This window comes from Orcinus orca, chromosome 17, assembly GCF_937001465.1.
Source record: "Orcinus orca chromosome 17, mOrcOrc1.1, whole genome shotgun sequence".
Classification (NCBI taxonomy): domain Eukaryota; kingdom Metazoa; phylum Chordata; class Mammalia; order Artiodactyla; family Delphinidae; genus Orcinus; species Orcinus orca.
The window spans coordinates 83,089,690-83,104,514 of record NC_064575.1 but is presented as its reverse complement, the minus strand read 5'-3'; positions in this window follow the sequence as shown (position 1 = coordinate 83,104,514).

The window sequence follows — 14,825 nt, the reverse complement described above, 5'->3', positions numbered from 1 at the left end:
TGTGAGTCAGTGTATGCATACCTAAATATAAAACTAGGAGAGCTTGCTTATCCTGACCACAAGGCCCTCTAACGTTTACTATTCTGTTTCATTACAAAGATGCTCATCACAACCTACTGAGTTGATGCCATGAGCCACCAGTGCGTTGCAACCTACAGTCAGAAGAACAGTGCTCTGGTCTAGAGGGAAACTGAGGCACGGAGAGAGCCTGTCTCGGCGCAAAGCCTTGTGTAGAATCCAGTTCCCTGATGCCCTGAGCACCTTTTTTCTCTTCACGTTTCATTTTGCTTCTGTGTTTTAAGCCGTCCATCATCTGGACCGAGAAGAAGGGTTTTATACAACAGAAAGAATGATTTGGGTGAGTCCACAGACTTCTTTGATTATGGGAGTTCCCAGACGCTCAGGTGGGGTATTGAGAGGGGCAGGGGCGTTCCTTCCCTGAGGGTCTTGGATTCATCCACCTCCCCATGTGGCTTGGGAGTGGCTGCGTTTGTGGGCAGCTGGGGGAATGCGTGGACTGTCCTGAGTCCTTTCCAGGCACAGAGCTTGATGGGTTTCTGGAAATTAAGACGACTACCTCAGCAGCACTGAGGATTTTGGTAATTTCCAGCTTAAAATACATGAAAATGCTAGGCAGGGAAGTGCAGGGGTGTGGGGTGGGAGCGGACCGAGGGGACAGCGTGCTGCGGTTCCCATCTGCCTTGGCAGGGCAGCTCCGTCCCCGGGGAAGCACCTCCAAGACCACGGCCTGCTTCCGGAGGGGCTCTCAGGGCGGGTGTTGGTCGCGCGGGTGATGCTGGTAGTATCTGGCCTGAGAACCGTAGAAAGTCAGTGACAGGTTGCAAGAAGCATCACAGCAGTGTTTTTAAACCACCAAGATCCCTAGGGGGGTTCTGGAGGGGCCCTGCCAGGTGCCAGGAGGAGCTGGGGTGCAAACGGGTGGGCTCCAGTGCCCCCCAGCCAGAGAAGTTCAGACGGCCCCTGTTGTGCAGTGGGCACCTAGCATGTGTTTTCCGTGCCCATCCTGCGTTTCTGTGCCACTTCCCTGAAGTGGGCAGTCCTGTGGGGGGGGATAGGGGTCCCCCCGAGCACCCCTCGAAGAGTTTCTCTGCTCTTTGGCCTCGTGGCTCTCTCTAACGCCCTGGAGGGCTTTTCGCCCAGAAGTGCAGGAGACTTAGCGCGCCCTCGGGGTGGCCCTCAGCCAGTGGGGTATGGGGAGCGCAGGAGAGAGGCCTCTGTCCTCCCTCACTTTGGAAAGAACCTTCTGAGGTGCAACTTGCATGGCTGCTCAGACCGTCCGCGGGGGGACCGGCTCAATGCTGTGTCGGTATGGCTGTCCCTGCTGCCCCCTCACACCCCCAAACAACCTGTGCCCGCATCTTAGGATCAGGCTCCACTTCAGGGAAACCCCACCGCGACAGGTCTCCACAGACGGCCCCGCGTGAACACGGGATTCAGAGCCAGTGCAGATTTTCTGGGGACAAGGACCCTGGGGCCTCAAAGGGAACAGGCCTGCCCCACGTGCTCGCAGCAAACGTGGGATAGGCATGAAGGGTCCCTGTCTACAGCTCTGGTTGGGGGCACCCCAGCGGGCCAGTTCCAGGTACCTGGGATGGTCCTGAGGACCACCAGGGTAGGGGCGCCCTCACCCGCCCTCAGCTGTTACCAGGTCGGGGCTGGTTCACGTTGAAAGCTGCTTGCCCAGCCTGCAGGGTAGGGAGCTGCCCCAGGAGCCTGTTCTTACCTCACACCTGCACCTGACCACCTTGCAGAGCCTCACGTAAGGTCACGGCGCTGGGATCCGGGCATCCCACACAGGCAGCTGTCGTCCTGAGCAGCTCAGGGGAGAAAGTGTAGGTTGGTCTACACAGCAGGGCATCCCTTTCTCCCCACCCCACCGTCCTGCAGGACACTCTGCAGGGCCTCTGCTTCTGAGAGCGGAACTCCCTTTTCAATTCGAGCATGTCTGTTTCTTCCTCTTTCTCGCGCCTGTTGAGAATTTGTCAGCAGGTGGCAGCGGGCACCCGTCTCGTGTCCTCCCCCAACCTCTTCGGGGGGGTTACTGCTGCATTTTGGTTGTACTGTTTCCCGAAATATAAAACCCAGAAGCCACAGTGTGAGGGGCATCCCTCAGCAGGGTGACTGAGTGGGGCTCTGGTGTCCGTGCCTCCCACGGGAGGGGCCGAGGTCAGGTTGGGTTCACGGTCTCTGAGTTGACTGTCCGCACCCAATCCGCCTCCTGGGTCCCTGTATGCTGAAGGCATCGTTGGGGCCAGTCCGCGTGCGGCCAGTGTGACGTATTAGGTGTCGGGGTGCAGAGCTCCGTGAAAGGGCCCGACAGCACCACTGGGCTTTTCTTCCTTTGGCGCGGCCCTGAGAGCCCCTGGGCTTCGGTTTCACCTAACGTGTGGATGAAGCCCCAGCGCATGAGTGAAGGGGAAGACCGAAGTCACTTCCCTTAATGTTAAACTGAGACGGTCGAATAGAAACCCCAGCGTGGTTGGAGCGTGGGACGGAGGTTTCCAGATTGTAGAAACGCCAGCAGATTCAGGGGAACTTCCAGCGCATCTTTGTTCCAGTTCCTGCCCCCAGGGACGGACACCGCAGCACAAGGGGCCAAGGACGGGCTCCTCAGTAGGCTCCTGGGTGGCATCAGCAGCTCTGGTCTCCCAGATGGGACCTGCCTGGGGCCATAGGGTGTGGCAGGGAGGGCACTGGTCCCGGAGAGAGTGGAGTTGAAGCTTGTCTGGGGCATTTTGAAACACCGAGGGCAATGATGTTCCAGTGTGAGGAAGCATTGCAAACAAGGACCAGGGGCATCCTGAGAAAGTCAGGCCCGGGGTTCCCACTGCTGGTCCAGGGCAAGGTATCCGCTGGTCCAAGCTCTGTGGGTCCAAGGCTTAGAGAGGGGTGAACGGGGCGGAAGGGCAAACCCAAAGCATCACATTTGAAGGATGATCCTTCATTCTGAGGCTGAGGTCTGGCTCATCTTTTTAGGGTTTCAAATGTCTCATACCGTGAGAGAAGGAGTGTGTGTGTGTGTCAGGGGGAGCAATACTTATTTGTATATTTGGTTTTTTATAATCCGACTTGTCAAAATAAAGATCGGGTCTGATATCTTCATACTGGTTCCCAAGATTTGTTTTTTTCAACTACCAGTTCATAATTCCCACATCTGGGAACGCCTGGTGTAGCCCAAACCTTGATTTATTTTTCACAAACAGGAAAATGAGACTCAGAAAGATACAGTGGTTTTCCCAAGATCATGAACTATGGGGCCCAGTGTTTGGGTGCAAAGTCTCACCTCACTTCTTCAGCAAGTTCCCTTTAGGCTCCGGGATCAAATTTTACAGGGAAACTTTGCTTTTAACGAGATAGATTCTTGGGTCTGGTCCAGAATCACTAAATCAGGATCTCTGGGGGATGGTATTAACATGTTTTGAAAAGCTGCCCCCCGGGAATCTCTGCCCTACCCTCAAACCATCCTCGGCTTCCTCGTTCAGGCTGAGCAGCCCGGTTGCTTCATGCTGCCCTTTTTCCCGAGAATAATATCTATTTCAACCCAAGCCCAGGAGCTCAGGGTTGAGGCAAACCCAGAACTTGGCCAGACTCCGATGCCTCTGCAGATTTTAAGACCTTCCAAGATGAGATGCTTCCTCCTTAGAGTCTGAGGATGCTGCGGTGTGTTTGAAAGGGCCAGGCAGTGTGCATAAGTGGCCCAGAGAATTGGGCTTCAACCTGCTGTCTCTGGCATTTTCCAGCCAACTCTCGTTTTCTGCCTGCCAACGGCTGCAGCCCGAGGACCCATCTCTGTAAGCTTCTGATGCCCCGAGGGCGGTGCAGGAGAGTGGGTTCTGGGCCCCAGAAGGAGAATCCCTGGTCCTGGCATAGATGCTCTAGAGACGCACGGCAGATGCTTGCTAAACAACGACTGAGACCACGGGCTTCCCAGAGACTCCGGGCTGTGTCGGAGAACCTGGGCTTCTCCTGTGTGGGACCAGTAATGAAAACTCAGCTGTCTTCCAGCCAGCGGCCGGGGAAGGAGCGACTTCTGCTGTACTGGTCTTCGCTTAGGATCATTCTGTCTTCCACTCGGGGCACAACTCTGGTTTATACTGAAGGCAGGTTGGAGGCGCCTTGATAGCAGCCCTCAACCCCTGGCTTCTGTGAGCCAGGATTTGCGAGAACTTCCCCGGATTGAGTTCAGCACAGCTGCGGGGCTGAGCTGCCCCCGGTCAGCTGTCAATTAGCCTCCTTCACTTCCAGTCCGTAATGAGCTGTCCACGTGAGAAGGGCCCCTGCTGCCCTCTGCCCTGCAGCTGTGCCAGCCCGAGGATGTCAGCTGAATAACTGAACAACGTGCGTTTCCGTTTCCTCCTTTGTGAAGTGGAATTAACATGTACTTCACAGGATTTGTATGAGGATCATTTTTTTCTTCCAGCTTTATTGAGATATAATTGACATATAAAATGGTATAATTTTACGGTATACAACAGAATGGTTTGATGCGTGTATATGTTGTGAAATGATGACCTGAAAAAGGTGAGTTAATACCTGAATGCAGGGCGCACGGATCCATCCTTTCCGACATCTCCTCTGTCACCTTTAAGAGCGATCGAGTCCACTTTGCTAGTTTGTTTACTCTAATCCAAGTAGAGAAACCCTTCCTTTCAAACCAAATCTTTGCTTTCCATATTTTTCAAAGCATGTTCCCCTAAGTTTTATCATGTATTCCTTGTTACACACCTATGAGGGGCGGGGCACGGTTCTTTGCCCCCATGGTAATGGGTAAAGGGTTGAGCCCACCTGCCCCAAACCACACACACAGCTCACGTCCCCAGCTCACTGCGGGATCACACCAAGGCATCCAGGGAGCTGGCAAACAGCAGCCTTGGTCTGGGTCGCCTTGTCTGCTTCCCACGGTGCTTTCTCATGAGTAAATGCTTTCTCCTGGCTCTAGGCAGAGGCGAACTCCAAATGTGCATTTGAAACAACACTTCCGTGAGGGAAAGGAGATGCCGCTTGTTCAATTATTAGGAGACGGGTGGCATTTCTGGCTCATCTTCATATGGTTGGGGAGGTGCTATTTCAGGGCAATCTTTTTTTTTTTTTTTTTTTTTGCGTTATGCGGGCCTCTCACTGTTGTGGCCTCTCCCGTTGCGGAGCACAGGCTCCGGATGCGCAGGCTTAGCAGCCATGGCTCACGGGCCCAGCCGCTCCACGGCATGTGGGATCTTCCCGGACCAGGGCACGAACCCGTGTCCCCTGCATCGGCAGGCGGACCCTCAACCACTGCGCCACCAGGGAAGCCCCAGGGCAATCATTTTGTTTATCTTCTTTTCCACTGGGAACATCTAGCTTCAGTTTCCTTTTGTGGTGCTATTTTATGAAGCCAGAGTGTGTGCCTATATATAGTAAGTTATTAAAGCCATTGAAAACCGTGGATCTGGCTGGGAGGTTCACCTGGGAGGGGAAAGAGCGTGAAACGAGGGGTGTTTCTGTCATCAAGACGTCGGAGACCTGGAAAGGTGCTTAAAACAAGGCAATTCCGGACACAGACGGCTGCCAGGCCCATTTCGCGTTTCGACAACCGTTCCTCCTAAGGCGTCATTGGCTCCTGTCCTCACCTCTTATAACCCTGAGGATCGAGAGACGGAGTGAACGAGGAGGCCAGCCCTGTTCCGAAAGGCACACTGGCACGGAGGCCTCATCCCGACGGCTTGACCTTTGACCACATAATAAACCAAGATCCTTCGTGTGTAACAGGACTGTTGCTGTTGCCATGGAGACATCGGTAAGGTGGTCTGTCCCGGTGTCACCTTGGTTCCCTTCTGGCATGTTCCCTGTAGTCAGGGAAGAATGGAGAACTTGGCAGGAATTACTGAGCCAGCTGCCACTCAGCACAGGCCTCTGATGGTCTGAGCAGGTGGGAACCCAACAGACGAAGGACGTGGCAGAGACGGGGGTGGAGGACCAGTGTCCAGTCTCAGAGGGATGCTGGCTTGTTTAAGCGAGCAGACGTGGTGCCAGGCGCTGGGGACAGCAAGCTGAACAGGAAATGAGCCCATCTCACAGATGGAGGTCACAGTCTAGAGAGACTTAATATAATTATATACAATCATATGTATATAAATAACTCCACGACACTATTTCTGGGCAACACATAGGGAGACAGACACACATGAAACAGAGCCTTACAATTTAATCTGATCCGTGCTATGGAAGAGAAATCTGTAGATATTGTGGAAGGCTCCACGATAAAAATAAAACTAATGTCATGTGCCAGCGACCCCGCCCACCGCGCGCCTGGAGCCTTGAATACTTTATCTCGCAGCCATTGCGGGGCAGGTGTTTCTAGCCTCGTTTTACAGGTGAGAACACAGTGACAAGGGAGGTGTGGTGACTCTCTCCAGGTCACACGGCAGCAGGCAGGCAGGTCCTGATACGAAGACGGGCTCTGTGGGGTCCCTGTCCCTTCACCGGCCACCCCAAGGGACGAGATGTGCAGCGAGCCTGGGCCCCTGGAGATTCCCCTTCACCCTCACTCTTTCTCTCAGCCAACGGGCACTTCTTCCTGAGCCACACTGGGGACCCTTGGGTTCTACTTTTCATCACATTTCAGGAAACAAGAGTTGTCTGGTTTGGACGGGAGTCTGTAGAGATGAGCCGTCTCGGGATATGAGGGGCCCTGCAGGGCAGACACACCCGCCCCCTCCCAGCATGGGTTCCTCTGGGGAATGTGGGTCCCACAGGGCGGAGTCAGGACACACAGCCCCACCTGACGCCCCAGCTGCCAGACCAGAGTGAGGGGCTGGGAGGGCCACTCAGAAGGAAATGAGAGCCACAGCATCACATTAGAGAACACTGGTCTGGACCTAAACAATGACGTATGAAGAACTGGGGACATTTCAACTGGAGGGAAGAATGCAGGGGCCTCACAGCTGAATCCAGGTGCCTGAAGGGAGATCGAAGCAAGGCAGGGGTGAGTCAAGATAGAAGATGACGGTGGTCACCTGGGCTCCATGAAACCATTTCTACAGAGCTGCCCAAGGAGAGGCGGCCCTGTCCTAAAGGATGAGAATGTTCCAGGTGCTGTGCGGGGAGAAGGGTCATACCACTGCCCGGGGTCGAGATGGGAAAACTGCCAGCTTCGTGGGAGTCATGGCTTGGGGTTCAGGGATGGCGCTTCCTTATGGGAAGGCAATGAGAAGAGGATGCCGGTACCAAACAGGTTACCGGGAGAGACACTGGAGAGAAAAGGCCACAAGACTGTCCGAAAGAACCTTCTAGGTCAGAGTTGGGTAGGAATGAGGGTAGGGCGGGGAGAGGAGAGAAGTGATAGTTACAGATCACCTTGTAAATGGCCAATATTGGCTTTGACAGCTCTGTCTCCCTTCTCTCTCTCTGTCTTTCCCCCCGTCTCTGACAAATCCTGCCTCTGTCCCCCAATCCGAGAGGCTGTCTCCCTCCCTTTTCGCCTCTCTTGGTGTCTCTCTGCCCTTCTCCGTCTCCCCACATCTATTTTACACCTTCTCAGTCTTGCACTTTTGAGACTCTCCTGGCTTAGCCCTCCCTGGACTCTTCTCCCCCACCTCCCCCTGCCTCTCTCCCCTCTGAGCCCCAGCACCCGCCCCTCTCCTCACCCCTGCTCTCATTCTGAAGCTCCTCCAGGGCTGCCCCTCTCGGAAGCGTCCAGCTTCCGGGCCCTGTTTCCACTCCTGGGTGCTTGGCGGGCAAGCCAAACAGCCTCAGCTCTCTGGGCGGTGGTGGCGATGGCCCGGGGGCTTATTCAGCGGGGAGCGGGGGTGGGGAGGGGGGGTGTGGGGGGGGAAGGGCTTTCCCAGCCCGAGGCAGAGGCTCTCCTCTGGAGGGGAGTGTGGAGTCCCCTGAGCCCTCCACATCTGGCCTGCCCTGCGGCCTCGTGTTCATCCCACGAGGACGTGAGATTCATCATACATCCCTTTCCAGCCTGCGGCTGCGCAGTTGGCTCTTCCGCCTGAAGTCTGAACTAGTCCTGCTGCGGAGTTGGGTGAGTGCTTCTTTGCCCTCTAGTCAAAAGCAGGGCTCTCGCCTTTGAGTGCCTGCTTGTCAAGGGCTTTTCTCTGTTTAGAATCCATTTGTTAGCGCTTCTGCTCAGGGACGCTCGCAAAGCTGGTCATTAACAGACACATTTTCTGCGTCTGGAATTTTAATGGACTTGATTTTCTGCTACAAGCGTTTTAGGACTGAGGCACACAGATGGGGCTTCCTCCCCATGTGGAGAGGGTCCAGCCGCCTCCTCTCTGAGGCCACCCCCTCCCCCAGTGAGGAAGCCTGTCCTCCTGAGCTCTGTCTTGCAGCAACTCCCAGGCTCCTTGTCTGGAATTTTCTGAGCACACTCCCGGATTCTGGAGCTGCAGGGCTTCTTCCACTCGTGCGGCCGTCTGATCTCCTCTGGATGGCGTGGCAGGCGGTTGAGGTCTGGCCTCCGCTGCCTCCCTGGCCCCAACTCGGAGGATTACAGACTCCCAGTCCTTCCCCAGACCTTCGAGTCCCAAGTGCCCTGCTGTTGCCGGCAAAGGGCGCCCCTCTGCCAGGACACCCTGGCGTCGCCCACTCCATTCTCCCCCACCCCCAGGTCCCCCCAGCCTGTCCTCAGGGTCCACTCAGGCTTCATTGGTGCCTGGAGCGTCCACTGGAGCCCCATGGAATTGGCCACACCCTCAGGGGCCCTGGGAGGGGCTAGAAGCTCAGGCCTGCAGGGGTTGCTGACCCCACGGCGAGGCGGGCTCTCCCGACGCGGATGCAGACGGACGGACTCCAGTCTCTCCCCTCTTTCCACATGTGCAGCTGCCGCAAGTCTCAGAAGCATCCTCCGCTTTGGTTTCCTCCTCCCTAGGATGCGATCAAGCACGGCGCCTCCTTGATAAGACCCTGAAGGGATTTAATTACATTATTCTATGAAAAGTACTTGTAATAATATCTGGCCTATATTAAGTATGCAAAAACCACGAGCTGGTGTCAGCAGCAGCAGCGTTATTAACATCACGTCGGGAGAGCTCTTCTGTGTCCCCCGCCTTTCCTGCTCCCACAGCCTCCCGAGGCCAGCTGGCTGTCAGCACTTAACAGGAGGCTGCAGGGAGCCGGCCACCCGCCTCCCCGCCCCCAGTCCTGACAGGTGCTGGCGATGTGCTGCGGGTCAGAGGATGTGCGCGTGGCTGCCTTTGGATCCCAGCCCTCAGGCCAGAGCACCGTTCCTTGGAGGTCCCTCCACCGGGACCCACAGGGCCTCCCTTCCCTCCACCCAGTCGTGAGGCCGGGAGGGGCGACAGCTGGTGGACAGCCGACTCCAGCAAGGAGGCAAGGGGACCAGAGGAGGGGCAGGGGTGAGGTGGGTGCGGATGGAGCTGAGGGGAGCTGCAGGGGGAGAGGTGGGCGAGCGAGCGTCTGGGAGTGGCCTCCGCCCACCAGGGCCCTGGCCCCATGTCCCCTTCTAAGTCAAGGGAGCTTGGGGCCAAGTCCGGCTCAGGTCAGATACATCGGCGAGGTGACCCTAAATCCCCACTGCACCGTGGGACCCCTGGGCCTCGAGCGGTGTCATTTACCGTGGAGGAGATGACTCATCACGCCGTACTGCATCTGTATTGACTTGTTACACGTCTGTGCATCGAAAGCGACTTCCAACCAGTCCACCAGCCCCAATCCAGCACCACCCAGTTTTTCCTAGTTTTCTCTTTCCACACCTGTGACTCTCCTCCAGCATCGAGGAGTGGGACCCTCGTCCCTAACGTATCTATTTACTCATTTGATCAATGCCCTGTGTGCTCTCAATCCCACTGCTGTCAGGTCCCCGACCTCGCTGGGGGCCTGACGCTCCATCCCCCGGGGCCCCCACCGAGGGTCCCCACCTGCCTCGGCTTTGGCATCCCGAGCTAGCTGCCCTCTCCCTCACCCCCTGCACGGTTGCCCTTCTCACCCACTGGGGCTCTGACCACCCTGGGCATGGCCCCCTCACCCTGCCTGCCATCTCTGCTTGCCTATTTTCAAGACGCTTTCTCATTTACCCCAGCAGGACGCTTATTCCTTGAGGATCCAGATAGACCCATCGTAAAGCACCACCCGTGAGTGCGCTCAGATAGTGGCCTTTCTGTGCCCACGACACCACCTGACCACCCAGATTCTGATGGAGACCCACCCTGGGCGGGCTGATGAAGATCTGTCTCTACTCTGTCTCCCTGGAGCTCTGCCCTCCCCGCAGGTTCTCCTCCTTGAATTCCACTCCCCTCCCCAAGCCTGGGAGCTGGGAGAGTGCCACTCCCAACCTCTGCCCACAGTGGAGTGCATTCCTCTTCAGGACTTCCTGGAACCCCTCGGAGAAGAGAACATTTCCAGGTGCCACTGGACCAAACACCGAGGGACCAAGAGGAACCAGAAACAGAAGATGCAAGTGGATCAAAGACGGGATCTTCCCACTGAGGTTCTTTCTCTTCAGATCAGTTACACCGCAGACCCTGATGCTTTGTCTGGCTTTTTCTGCCCCTTCCTCTCACCACCAGTTGGGCTGCCTGTGACGGTCATCTCCTGGACACATTGCCCTCCTTGGAAATGTGGAAACATCTGAGGCGCTAGAATAAAGACACCTGTCCCATCTTCCTCCTCCATCCATCACTGCTCTGCAGTCTTGGTTATCTCCTGCCAATATGGGCACCAGTGTCATCTCTCTGGTCTCCCCGCCCCAGCCTTCCTCCCTACCCGCCTCCAGAGTGCTCGTCCTGAAGGCATGTTGCTGGAGAACCCACTCCCGGGAGCAGTACTTCCTAACAACCCTCTGTGACTTGCACCCTCCAGGCACCAACTTTCTCCCAGCCCCTGCATTTGCCCAACTCTGCTGGAGTCTTTCGCAAACACGCTTCATTTTTTTTTTTTTTTTTGCGGTACGCAGGCCTCTCACTGTTGTGGCCTCTCGCATTGCGGAGCACAGGCTCCGGATGCGCAGGCTCAGCGGCCATGGCTCACGGGCCCAGCCGCTCCGCGGCATGTGGGATCTTCCCGGACCGGGGCACGAACCCGTGTCCCCTGCATCGGCAGGCGGACTCCCAACCACTGCGCCACCAGGGAAGCCCAACACTCTTCATTTAATTCTTCCAGCCGCACTGTGAGCTGCTTTTACAATAAACTCGTACAGGACGGAGGTGCTGAGAAGGTGAAATGACTCGCCGAGGATGCAGCAAACGTTGAATAGAAGGTGCTGAAACAGACCCAAGCGTCCGGCTCTGGTCCAGAGCTTTCTGTTAGGGCCTGGTGGAGGGAGGGCGGCCCCCGCTCCTGGGAAGATGCCGACCTGCCCGGTGTGTCACCTCACCAGCTCTGCCTTGTGGAACAGGCTGTTTCCCTAAGGTGATGCGGACTGATTTTAACACAGATGAAAATAAGGAGATAAGCCAGGGGGAAATTTCTCTCTCCACGTTTCCCTCTGTGGATCAGTGAGCACCGTCTCCCTGCCCAGCTGTGAGCCACGCCCCAGAGAACCTCAGACTGTGTCTCTGCTGGAGAGGATCTAACAGTCCAGACGAGGACAGACAATGAAGCCACCCCAAGTGGCCTCTCTAGGTTGGGCTGTGTGATTCCACCTCCACGGGAAGGTCTGAGCGGCACGTCCCTCTGCAGCCACGCGTGTGCTTGGCCCCTAGCAGCACAGCTGTTTGCTGAAGGGCTGCACTGCCCACCCTTCCCATGGTCTCACTAGGGACACTGTTACACTGTCCCTTCCACGAGGGCCACACGTACACTGTACAGAAGAGGAAGCTGGAACATGGTGGAGCTGCGGTTTAATGCACACGTGCCTGGCTCCTCCGGGCCAGCCACCTCCCTGGCTGGGGTATTCCTTTACTTTCAGTCCTTTGGATCTCTGAGGGCCATGATCAGGTGGGGCCCCCTGAAGCCTTCTCTTCTCCAGACCAAACATCCATCTCCCCAAGGCGTATGCCAGAGGAGGGCTTGCTTCCGTGGTGGGTTTTGGGAGTTAGGAGCAGAGAGTGCAGCAGTAGAGGGTGAAACTTCTTTTGAAACAATCTCTGAACTGTGTTCTGCTGCCTGACGTTCTCCTGGAAGGGCCATCTGGGGAAAGGGACACAAAGGGGGTGGCGGAGGGGCGGGGCTTTCTTACGGGGTCAGTGTCCTGGGTCCTCCTAGTTCAAGACCAAAGAGAGAAACCTCACATCTTTCAGAGGACGGTGAAGGCAAGAGGCAATCACACCTGCGACTGAACCACGTACATACATATAATTTTCATAGTCAAGCCCCAGGATAGATGTGCTTGTTACCCCGTTTTGCGGATGGTAATACTGGGGCTCAGAGATGTTAGATGTTAGAGAAGAAAGGGTTTTACCCATTTTCACAGGGCCAGTCAGCGGAGGATTCAAATGGAAGTGGGATGACCTTTCTCTGCAGGCAATGTGTTGCTCTTAAATTTATTTTTCCTTTATTTCCCAACATTTGATGGTGACTGAAAAGCATTTAACCACTCACACTTGATGGTAGCACAGAAAGAGGATACACTGCCTTATGGATCTGCGGACACTGCTGAACATATATTTGGGCTGTGAGTTTTTCCAGCTGGCTTTGTGGGTTACAGCCAGGTATGACGTCCTGGGGCTGCAGCTCCGTCTATATATTTATGGTCTATAACTTACCAAAGAGCAGTTGGTAACCTCACAAGGCACCATTTTAGGTACAAGAGATACAGGAATTAAAGGGTAATTATTCCTGCCTTTCAGAAAGATTTATTCTAGTGGGCATATAGAGAGACAATGTAACTCTGAAGGACACACACAGCCACACACATACACACTATACAAAGATATTGAAAAGAACCACAGATAAGATAGAATGAGCGATATGGTAGAGTACCTGTCTCAGGCAGATTGGAGGAAAAATCTCCAATAAGATTACATTTGAGCTGAAAGGAGGCAACTGAGCATAGGTCTGGGATGGAGGAGAGGGAATCCCAAGCTGAAGGTATGTGCAAATGTCCTGTGGCAGGAAGCAGGATGTCACAGTTGAGGGATTCTGAATGGAGGGTCTGTGGAGGAGAATGAAGAGCTGAGATCAGAGAGAGAGGAAGGAACCTGCTCAATAAGACCTGCAGGGACTGGACAGAGGGCTTGGTTTTTACTCTAAGAGTAATGAAAAACCAAGGGTCCTCGGAAATGTCACTTTGGAAAATTTAGGGGAGGAAGATGGGGGTTGGGAGGGATCAGGTAGGAGGTGTTGCAATGGTCCAGGTGAGGAAGATGGGCTGGGAGCATGGTGGCAGCTGTAGAGGTGATGGCACCGGGGCTATTTGGGGAATGTTTTGAAGGCACTGCTGAAGGACATCACTGATGCAAGGTGTGAGGGAGGGAGGGGACACTCATACCTTGGTTCAAGTGTTGGCTGGTGAAAGAGACATTGGCTGAAACGAAGATATCATGAGTGTGGGAGAATTTGGAAAGCGATCCAGTGGGGGGACCAATGGTTCTGTTTTACAAAGGTTAACTTGGGATGCCTGAAGACTCCTAAAAGAGACAACAATGGACCTGGATTTCAGAGAGGAGATGCAGCTAAAGACATAACTTTGAGAGTCGTTAGTGTAGAGACGGTCTCTCCAACTATAACAATGAACACGCCCTCTTCTCCATGTGCATTTCCCTCCAGGAAAAGAGAGCTGAATCCAGCGTATTGAGACTCCTAGAGTTTCTAGAGAAGGAGGGGTCCAAGGAAAGCTCGAGGAAGAGGCAGTAAAGTAGGCAAAAACCAGCCTGTTCGTGTCAAGAAAGCCCAGAGTATAGAAGTTTTCATAAAGAAGTGGGGGTCAGCCATGCCCGCTGCTGCTGAAAGGCCAGGTAAAGTGAGGACAGAGGATGGGCTCTTGGCTGGAGTCAGGTGGAAGTGACTCGTAGAGTTGTTCAGGTCAGCTTCAGAGCAGTGATGGGTCTGAGTGCCTAACCCAGTCGGTTGGGGACACATCAGAAGTGAGGGTGTAGAGACGTCAGTACAGAGAGCTCCTTGGACAATTTTGCGGGGATGAAGAGCAGAGAGGGATGCGGCCTGGATGAATCTGTATCTGTATCTGTCTCTATACCTGTACCTATAAGTATACATCCAAATACACCTATCTAAATTATATACATATAAATTATACTTATCTGTATCTAAGTTATATCTACCTAAATTATATTTAAATCTAAATTATATTTGTAAATTTATATGTATAAATTTAAATATATTGGGTTGGCCAAAAAGTTCATTTGGGTTTTTGTAAAATCCTATGAAAAACCCGAACGAACTTTTTGGCCAATGCAGTATTTACATCTAAGATCTAGGAGCCCAATTTCACTTCCTTCAGTGCTTCCAGCCTTACTTTTTCCCCAAGGAGTGGTGCCTGTCCCTCCGTTTTGCTCTTACCAGTGAGGGTGAATGAGGGCTTCCTATATTGGCAGAGCCTGTCACACGCCCATGCCCTGGTCCATGCACCATGGCAAAATGAAGAAGGGGGTGAGTGGACGATGCACAGAGTTTAGGTCTCTTGAAAAGTGAGGCCACGAGGGGCTCCTCACAGGTAAATGGGGGCTGATCACGGAGCATCTTGATATAGGTCGGTATGAGGTTTTTATTCTGCAGGTAAAAAGAAACCAGTAAAAATTTTTAGTTTTAAAAAATGATGAGTGATGTGATGTGATTTGGCCTGGGTTTTAGAAAATTGGTTGTTTATTATATGTTAGGTCCACGTACCACTGCTTAAATGAGAGGGAGAGATTTAGGTTTTTTTTTTTTTTTTTTTTTTTTTTTAGTAAGGAAATAATCCC